This window comes from Psammomys obesus, unplaced genomic scaffold, assembly GCF_907164565.1.
Source record: "Psammomys obesus unplaced genomic scaffold, mPsaObe1.curated_primary_1811, whole genome shotgun sequence".
Lineage (NCBI taxonomy): Eukaryota > Metazoa > Chordata > Mammalia > Rodentia > Muridae > Psammomys > Psammomys obesus.
This window is the reverse complement of record NW_026594152.1, coordinates 1,199,386-1,209,323: the sequence shown is the minus strand read 5'-3', so window position 1 is coordinate 1,209,323 and position 9,938 is coordinate 1,199,386.

Genomic DNA, 9,938 nt, shown 5'->3' with positions numbered 1-9,938 from the left:
TCTCAAAAAAAGCATGTAAAAAAAAAAAAAAGGTGTGTGGTCGTGGCACACATCTTTAAACTCAGAAAGCAGAGGCAGGCGGGTGTATCTCTGTGAGTTAGAGGCCAGCCTGATCTACAGAGCCAGTTTCAAGGCAGCCAGGGCTACACAGAGAAACCTGTTCTAAAAAAAAAAACAAAAAGGTAGGTAATAGAAGAGGGCAAATATAAGTTAGGTACAATGATCTATGTATCTATTTAATAACGTGTATAAAAGGCATAATGAAACAGTTCATATATTAACTAAAAATTAGAAGTTTGAATAAACTTTATGAAAGAATGTTAAGTGAAAGAGATAGTATTTGAATGTATGTGTGTAGAGGCCAGAGGTCAACTTCAGATGTCTTCCTCAATGAATCTTCACGTCATTTTTGAGACAGGATCTCTCAATGAACCTAGAACTCCTTGATTCAGTAGACTGGCTGGCCAGCAGGCCCCAGGGACCCTCGTGTCTCCATTCCCTAGTACTGAAATTATAGGTGTTCATTTCTGTACTTGTGGATGCTAAGAATTGAACCTAGGACCATATGTTTTGTAGCAAGCACTTTACTGAGAGAGTTTGTTAGGCAATCAGAAAATAATATCAAAAAGAATTTTTAAATACCCTATGTATTTATTTACTTATTTTTGTATGTATTTACTATGTACTTATTCTTTTTCCCCTTTTCCTTCAAGACAGGGTTTCTCTGTGTAGCTCTAGCTGTCCTGGAAATCCCTCTGCAGCGCAGGCTGGCCTTCTGTATTTATTTAACTCTAGGTCTTAGCTAGGCATGGTAACACATGCCTGTAATCCCAGCACTCAGAGAGGCAGAGGCAGAGGCAGAGGCAGGCAAATCCCTGCTAGTTCGAGGCCAGCCTGGTTTACAAAGGGAGTCCAAGACAGTCAAGGCTACACAGAGAAGCCTTGGTGAGGAGGGGGTGGAGGAAAGACTTGGCCATGCAGTGTCAGCACACCTTTAATCCCACTCAGGAGACAGAGGCAGGCAGATCTCTAAATTCAAGGCCAGCCTGGTCTACAGAGTTCTAGGACAGTCAGAGCTACATAGAGAGACCCAGTCTCTAACCCCACCCACCCACCCACCCAAAAGAACTGTTTCTTGCTCTCCAGCCCAGCTGACCTCACATACAGGGTCATATATGTATAAAAGCTGTACAGAAGCCTACAGAATGAGAAAATGTCTTTACCAATTTTACATGATAAGAGGACTAGCATCTAGAATATACAAAGAATTTTAAAAACTTGATAAAACAAATAATCCCCGCTGGGCATGGTGGTGCACATCAATAATTCCCGCACTCTCAGAGGCACAGGCAAGCAGAGTTCTGTAAATTCAAGGCCAGCCTAGTCTACAAAGTGAGGCAAGGCTACAGAGAAACCCTGTCTCCAGAAAAAGAAAAGAAATAACTCAATTAAAAATGGGGTAAAGAAATAAGATAAATTTCAAAAGATGAAACACAAATGGCTGAGAAACACATAAAGAAATGGTTAAAATCCTTAGTCATCTGGGAAATTCAAATTAAAACAGCTTTGAGATTTCATCCTACCACAGTTAGAATGCCTGAGATCAATAAAGCAAATGAGAGCACATGCTGGTGAGGATGTGGGGAAAAGGAACACTTATTCATTGCTGGTGAGAGTGAAAGCTGGTACACTCATTATGAAAATCAATGTGGTGGTTCCTCGAGTCTCCCTCAAAATCCAGCTATACCGCTCTCTCTCTGGGATATACCCAAAGACTCTATATCCTACTATGGAGATAGCTGTTCATCCATGTTCATTGCTGCTCTATCCATACAGGCAGGAATTGGAAACAGCCTGGATGTCCACTAACTGATGAATGGAAAGTGAAAATGTAGTACTCTTACACTATTAAGAAAAATGAAATTAGGGGCTGGAGATCAGCTCAGTGGTTAAAAGAACTGTCTGTCCTTCCAAAGGACCCAGGTTTAACTCCCAGCACCCACATGGAAGCTCACAACTGTAACTCCACTTCCAGGTGGTCTGACACCCTCACACCAATAAAATATTAAATTATAAAAAAAAATGAGATTAGGCCAGGCATGGTGGTGCATACCTTTAGTCCCAGCACGCCATGGCTGGGTGTGGTGGTGTACGCCTTTAAGTAATCCCAGCACTTGGGACGCAGAGGCAGGCAGACCTTTGTAAGTTTGAGGCCAACCTGGCCTACAGAGCAAGTTCCAGGACAGCCTAAGGCTACACAGAGAAACCCTGTCTCAAAAAACCAAAATTAAAATAAAATTTAAAAATTTGAAAGTAAACTGATGGAGCTGGAAAAAAAAAATGAAATTGAATGAGATAACCCGGCCCCAGCCAGGCTTGGTGCCACATGCCTTTAATCCCAGCACTCAGGGACAGAGGCAGGTGGATCTCTGTGAATTCAAGGCCAGCCTGGTCTACAAAGCAAAGAGTCCAGAACAGCCAAGGATACACAGAGGAACCTTGTCTCAGAGAGAGAGAGAGAGCTAAACCAGTCTTAAAAGCTTTTTTTTATATGTGGATATTCGCTTTGAAGCTATTTCTATGTGTGCTGCAATCCAAATAACCAGAGGATAGGTACCTAGTAAGAGGGACCTTATGGGGAGGAGAGCATCTCCCAGGGGTGGAGAAACAGAATATTTGCTGTAAGAAATGAAGGGAAAACTAAATAGGATTTAGTAGGAATGGGGGTGGGAAAGAAAGGTAAAAGAGGGAATATGTGGAAGGACAACTAATACTAAGGCCATGGGGGGGGGGCATATGGAGGGCTGGAGAGACGGCTCAGAGGTTAAGAGCCCTGGCTGCTCTTCCAGAGGTCCCGAGTTCAATTCCCAGCAACTACATGGTGGCTCACAACCATCCATAATGAGATTTGGTGCCCTCTGCTGGCCTGCAGGCACATAAGCAGGCAAAACTTTAAAATCTTTAAAATTTCTAAAAAAGAAACCATATGAAAACAACTATTGTAGAACCTTCCTAAAACATATACATATGTGAAGGGAATCTAAATGGAGTCACCATATAATAAGGAAGTGTGGTGGTCTGAGTAAGAATGACCCCTAGAGGCTCATATATTTGAATGCTTAGTCATCAGGGAATGGCAATATTTGAAAGGGATTAGGAGGTGTAGCCTTGTTGGAGAAAGTTTGTTAGTGAGGGTGGGCTTTGAGTTTTCAAAAGCTCCTGCCAGCCCCCCCACTCCATCTATTTTATCTCTCTCTCTCTCTCTCTCTCTCTCTCTCTCTTATATCTCAGCCTGCACATCAGGATATAACTCTTAGCTACTGCTCCAGGGCCATGAGTGTTCCCATGCTAGCTGCCATGCTGTAATAGATTAAACCTCTGAAACTGGAAGAAAACTCCAATTGATGCTTTCTTTTCTAAGTGTTGCCTTGGTCATCGTGTTTCCTCACAGCAACAGAAGAGTAACTAAGACAGGGAGAGACTGCTCCAACTAAACCAGAAACCTATGTCACCAAGTAAAATGTCCAGTGCCAGGAATGGGTCACATCTTGTTGAGTCATTGGCCATAGAGGTCCCATGGAAATCTCCAAACATCACAGGCTACTTCCAAGGCTACTGGCTGCTCCCCACAACCTGACAGTAAAGCCTTATTGCTTGAAGACAACAGGTACTTATGTCAAACACATCCCTAGAGGGTCCTCTAGACAGCTTCCAGGTCCTGCCATCATGCCAGATGTGGTCCACAGCTACAACTTCAAATGATAGCAGCTCCTGTGTTTGTTTGGATGAGAATGGACCTCATGGGCTCAGAAGTTTTTGCCTGCATGCATGTCTCTGAGAGGGTGCCAGATCCTCTGGTATTGGAGCTACAGACAGTTGTGAGCTGCCATGTGGGTGCTGAGAGTTGAACCTGGGTCCTCTGAAAGAGCAGCCAGTGCTCTTAAGGCTGAGCCATCTCTCCAGCGGCTCAGAAGTTTAATATCAGTCTCCAGTTGTAGTACTATTTGGGAAGGATTAGGAGGTGTGGCCTCATTGGAGGAAGTGTGTCACATGGTGGGGGGGGGATGAGTTTGGCAGGCTTCTGGGTTTCAAATGCTCAAGCCAGGCCCAGTGTCCCTCTCTTCCTGTTTATTGATCCAGATGGAGAACGCTCAGCTATCTCTTCAGCACCCTGTCTGTCTGAATCCCTCCATGCTTCCCACCATGACAATAATGGACTAAACCTCTGAAATTGTAAGCCAGACCCAATTAAATGTTTTCCTTTATAAGAGTTTTCATGGTTGTGGTGTCTCTTTACAGCAATATAATATGGCACTAAGATAACTGCTGAGCCATCTATCCAACCCTCATTAAGATGCTTGTTTGTTTTGAGGTAGGGTCTCACTATGTAGCCCTAGTTGCCCTGGAACTGGCTATTTAGACCAGGCTGGCCTCAAACTCAGAGATCTGCCTTCCTCTACCTCCTGAGAACTAGAATTAAAGGTGCGAGCCACCGAGCCTGGGCCTTCACTGAGTTCTTACTGCAAGCACTCCCCATGTCCATTTTCCTACAAATAAGCAAAGTACAGTTACTACTTTGACTTCCTAGCTGGCAAATGCTGGACTCTTCCCTGGTGCCCTGGCTTCCCTGAGGAAGAAGACTGTCAGTCAAATGACCAGATTACCCCTGTGCCAGCACCAGCACTTCTGAACACTGCACGATGCCATCAGATTACAGGACTGTGGTCACAGCTGCTTTCTCTGGTTTCTGAAGGCACATTCCTGCCAGGATTGTTTCCATTTGTACCAGACATTTTGCTATTACAAGCCTCAGTGGACTCCAGATAACCCTGTACCCATTTGCACATAGGCCAGAAGAAGATCATTGTCCCTGGTGGTCTATCAGAGGGCTTTCTGTGACCGTTGAAGAGGCACAGCACACTGTGATTGGTCCAAATACCTCTTCTCTGGATATATGAGCAAGCTGCTCATGCTCAGTGAATGGAATGGAAGATCCTCCCCGCACTGCCTGCCCTAATGTTGCAACTGTAGGCTACAGACATAAGGTTATTGTGTAATTCAACTGCTGACTTCTGTACAGCCCCCATTGGCTGCAGTCCTTGTTCTGAGAATCTCCTGTCTCACTGTTGTGTAAATATTGTTCCCCAAACCTCCCCTGATGTGCCAATAAAGCAGGTTACAGCCAGTTGCTGAGCAGGGGAGAGAATAGGGCTGGACTTCCTGCCAGTCAGGAAGGGGGAGTTAGAGGAGGAACTAGGGGACTGAACCATGGGCAGAGGTCCAGGAGAGATCAGGGAGAGAGTTGGTCAGAGAAAGCCTTAAAGTGCAAGTATCCCTGGGATTAACATTGAGAGGAAGCAAGACTACCTTAGAAGGTTAAGAAGAACGTTAATGCTGCTCAGTTCTTGTGCTGTAAAGCTTGATAAACAAATAATATAATAGAGTCTCAATTATTTTGGTGATAGCCAGGTTAAGAGAGAAACTGAGAAACAAAGACAATTTTATAAAAAATAAACAAGGCCCATAAGAATAGTCTTTTCTTGTCTACTTTCAGCAGCGTGGGCTGAGCTGGTAACACAAAGATTGACGCAGCAGCGACAGCATCGTGGAAGCAATGACAGAGGCAGAGATGTGGCAGGGGCAGCAACAACTGACCAGCTCACAGGCCAAGCTGCAAACGTGGCCAAGTCGCCAGCTGCTCAACAGCTGAAGCAACCGAGCAGTTCAAGAGCTGGGTGTGCAGTTCATGCCTGTACTGCAAGCACTTAGGATGTGGAGGGAAGAGGATCAGGGGTTCAAGGCCAGCCTCTACTGCATAGTAAGTTTGAGTCTAATCTGGGGTATTTGAAACCCTGTCTCAAACAAACAAACAGACAACATCAAAGAGAAACTGCAGAAGAAGAAGAAGGGTAGTAACAGCAGAGGGATGGCAGGGGAGGGAAGAGAGCTGAGAGCAAAGGAAAAGTGAAGGCTGTAGGGAGCCAGAGGAGAGAATGTGATCCTGGTTGCCAGAAGAGTTCTGGAGAGCATGAAGTCTTTGGAACCAAACGTCTCAGACTGCAGAGCCAAGAGCGGTGACACTGGCCAGTGTCAAGGGCTAAGGAATCTCGACTTCCTAGACCTGTAACACCCTTATGCTGTCAAGAACAGAGCAATCTGTACAGTTTAGGCCTGCCTGGACGCTCCAACACCAGCCCTAAGGAAGGGCTAAGGTATCACTCACTGCTTCCTAGGCAGACACAGGGTGTAACAATTGTACAGATGAGCCCTACAGAAGGCCTGAGGGAGAGGATTAGCACTAGAGCCCACGCTGTGCAAGTACACTATAGGGGGTAAAACGCAAGTAACAGAGAAAGAATAGGCAGAAGGGAAAGAGAAAGGGCTTCTTCTCCCTAAGACCACAGTTCGATTCCCAGCACCTACATCAGCTTGCTTATGACTACCTGTAACTCCAGGGACTCTGACACCCTCTTGGCGGACAGACATACAGACACCTGAATATTTTTTTCAAGACGGGGTTTCTCTGTGTAGCCCTGGCTGTCCTGGAACTCACTCTGTAGACCAGGCTTGCCTTGAACTCAGAAATTCAACTGCCTCTGCCTCCCAAGTGCTGGGATTTGAGGGTGTGTGCCACCAAGCCTAACCACGGGAATAAAAAAAAAGAAAAGAAAAAAATTATCTGTGTGACACAGGACAAAATTCAACAGGAAAGAAAAAAAAAAGTGGAAACAAGCAGTTCTCGGAAGAACAACGTCTTCATGTCGTCAGAGACATAAAAGGAAGCCTGGCCTGGCCACACACTCCTGCAGTCCTAGCTCTCAGGAGCTTACAGTACACCTGTGTGTCCCAGGCCAACCTGGGCAACAAAGCAAGACCCTGCTTCTGCCTCCTGGGTACTGAGTGTACAGGCTTGCCCAAGGTAAAAGTAGGAATTTGTCCAGTGCTAATTGTTGTGTCTAAACCCCAGGACAAAAGGCTAACTGGGGAGGCTTTTATCATATAAGGTGGACACTGCCATTCTACCTGTTACAGGGTCCTCCTGGCTGGCATACCCTACTCCCTACCCAGAACTCTCCAGCCAAGACTAGGCTTCTCCGATTCCTATAACCCAGCTATTGTGGCTACACTGGTCTCTTGGCAGTGCTCTTGGTCCCCGCTCTCCTGGCCTCTTGGCTCCTGGTTCTCCTCTGCTGCTCTTCTCACATGGCCCAGTTTAGTCTGCTGGTCACTAGTAGTAATAGAGGGGTCAAAGGGATAGCTCAGTGGTTAAAAACACTTGCTGCTCTTCCAGAGGACTTGAGTCTGGTTCCTTGCACCCATATCTGGAGGCTCACAATTGCCTGTAACTCCTGTCCCAGGAGATTTGATGCTCTCTTCTGGCCTCCTCAGGCATAGACTCACAGACACATACAAAAACATAAAGTAAATCTAAAGTCAGCAAGTTTATTTTTTTATTTTTATTTTTTGTTTTAGATTTATTTATATATTATGTATACAGTGGTCTGCCTGCGTGGACACCTGAACGCCAGAAGAGGGCGCCAGATCTCACTGTAGATGAGAGCGAGGGCCCACCATGTGGTTGCTGGGAGTTGAACTCAGGAACCCTAAGCCATCTCTCCATCCCTTGTCAGCAAGCTTTTAAAAGTAGTGGCAGAGAGGCTGGAGAGATGGCTCAGTGATCAAGAGTACATACCGCTCCTCGGGAGGACCTGGCTTTGATACCTAGCATCCACAGGGAAGCACAGGGAGTTACCACTGCAACTCCACGTCCAAGAGATCCGATGCCCTCCTCTGACCTCCGCAGGCAGCAGGCTTGCTCATGGTGCACAGATATACATGTAGGTAAAAAACACCCATACACATAAAAAAAAGAAAAAAGCAAAATTAAAAAAGAAAATTTAACCAGGCTGTGGTGGCACACACACATTCATCCAGCTCTGGGGAGGCAAAGGCAGGCAGAGCTCTGAGTCCGTGGCCAGCCTGATCTACCCAGAGAGAGTTCCAGAACAGCGGAGGCTACTCAGAGAAACCCTGCCTCAATCAATCAATCAATCAATAAAATTTAGTAGTGGTACAATTTGGGGGTGGGCAGACAAAACTGTAATCTGTCCTCCTGCACAATGAAGCCTTTAAGTTCATTGTAAAAAAACAAATAAGTAAAAAAATAAAACAGTAGTAGAGACCGGTTTCACCATTTTACAGGGAAATTGGCATGTATTAAGTGACAGCTATGAACCCTCCAGTGTGGTATGCCTTTAATTTCAGCTGAGGGAGATAGAGGAAGAGAGGTCTCTGTGAGTTAGAGGCCGTTCTGCTCTGCCTAGTGAGAGAGTCCCTCTATTTGGTCTTGGCCGACCCAGAACTCACTATGTAGACCAGGCTGGCCTCAAATTCTTAAAGATCCTCCTGCCTCTGTCTCTGAAGTGCTGCCATTAGATGCAAGCTGCCACACCCAGCCTTCTTCTCTATCTTTCTTATTCTCAGCCAAGAATACACATTTTCTTCAGGAGTGGGTAGGAAGAGAGGAAGAAAAACGGGGGAGGAAACCCCCAATGCCTGTCCCTATGGTGCTGACATTCTAGTGAAAAGACAGATATACTGGTAAGGGATATAGTAAGTTAGGTGATCTGTGTAAAACCTGTTGGTTTGGGCTGGATGGTGTTCACCAAGGTAATGAGATAGGTCAGGGTTGGAGACAGGCAGTAGCAGGCAAGGAAGGGTAAGGTCTGCCTAGCCTGCGGCCGCCTCATAAACATGCGGTGGGGAGCAGTCAGGCTCAGCTGGGAACAAGGGTCCAGGCTTCTGTGAACAAGAAAGGTGGGGCAGAGCTGTGTGCTCAGGGCCTGCTCAGTGACTGATGAAAAGGATGAATGAAAGAATGAATGAGCGAAGCCATTCATTTGTTCATATCAGAAGGCCCAAGCCCTTCTAAATTAAAAGGGAGACTGGCCCAAGGGATTCCGTGCCTGTCATTTTCCACATCCGCTGAGTTCTAGATCTCAGCTCAAATACCCTCCCTGGAGGAACAGGAGGCAAGGAGATCTGAAATCACTGAATCAGAATGTTAGTGCTGGCAAGAAACACAGGGCACATCTGGTCTACTCCATCCACAATTTCAGCATCACTGAAGGAGGGGGCCGAGTATAGAAATAAGGAAAGCAGTAAACAGTGTGTTGCATTGTAAAATAGCTTCAAAACTGGAAACCACCTAAATCTTCCTAAGGGAATAGTTCATGAAATTGACTAGTGTGCAATAGTGAGTGGCACTTAAAGTCTTCCATGAAAAGTGTGGCGGTGCACACCTTTCATCCCAGCACTCTCGAGACAGAGATAGGTGAATCTCTGAGTTTGAGGCCAGCCTGGTCTACAGAGTGAGTTCTAGGACAGCCAGAGCTACACAGAGAAACCCTTTCTCAAAAAACAAAGCACAACAACAGACACATTTTCAAGTTAAAAAGTGAGTTGAAGGTAAAGGCACTTCCTGCCAACCCTAACAACCAGAGTTCCATTCCTGGGACCCACGTAGTGGAAGGAGAGAACCAGCTCTTACAAGTTGTCCTCTGATCTCACACGTGACCCCATGCCCCCAAACACACACACACATAAGATTTTTTTGTTTTGTTTTGTTTTCCAAGACAGGGTTTCACTGTGCATTCCTTACTGTCCTGTAGACCAGACTGGCCTAGAACTTACAGAGATCTGTCTGCCTCTACCACCCAAGTGCTGGGATTAAAGGTGTACCACCTCTCAGCAACAAAAATAAATCTTTTTTAAAAAATGAGAAAAAGAAGTTGAGTTGAAGACCAACTAGCCAGGTGGAGGTGGTACACGCCTTTATTCCCAGCACTTGAAAGGTAGAGGCAGGTGAATCTTTATGAGTTCGAGGCCAGCCTGGTCTACAGAGTGAGTTCCAGGACAGCTAGGGCTACACAGAGAAA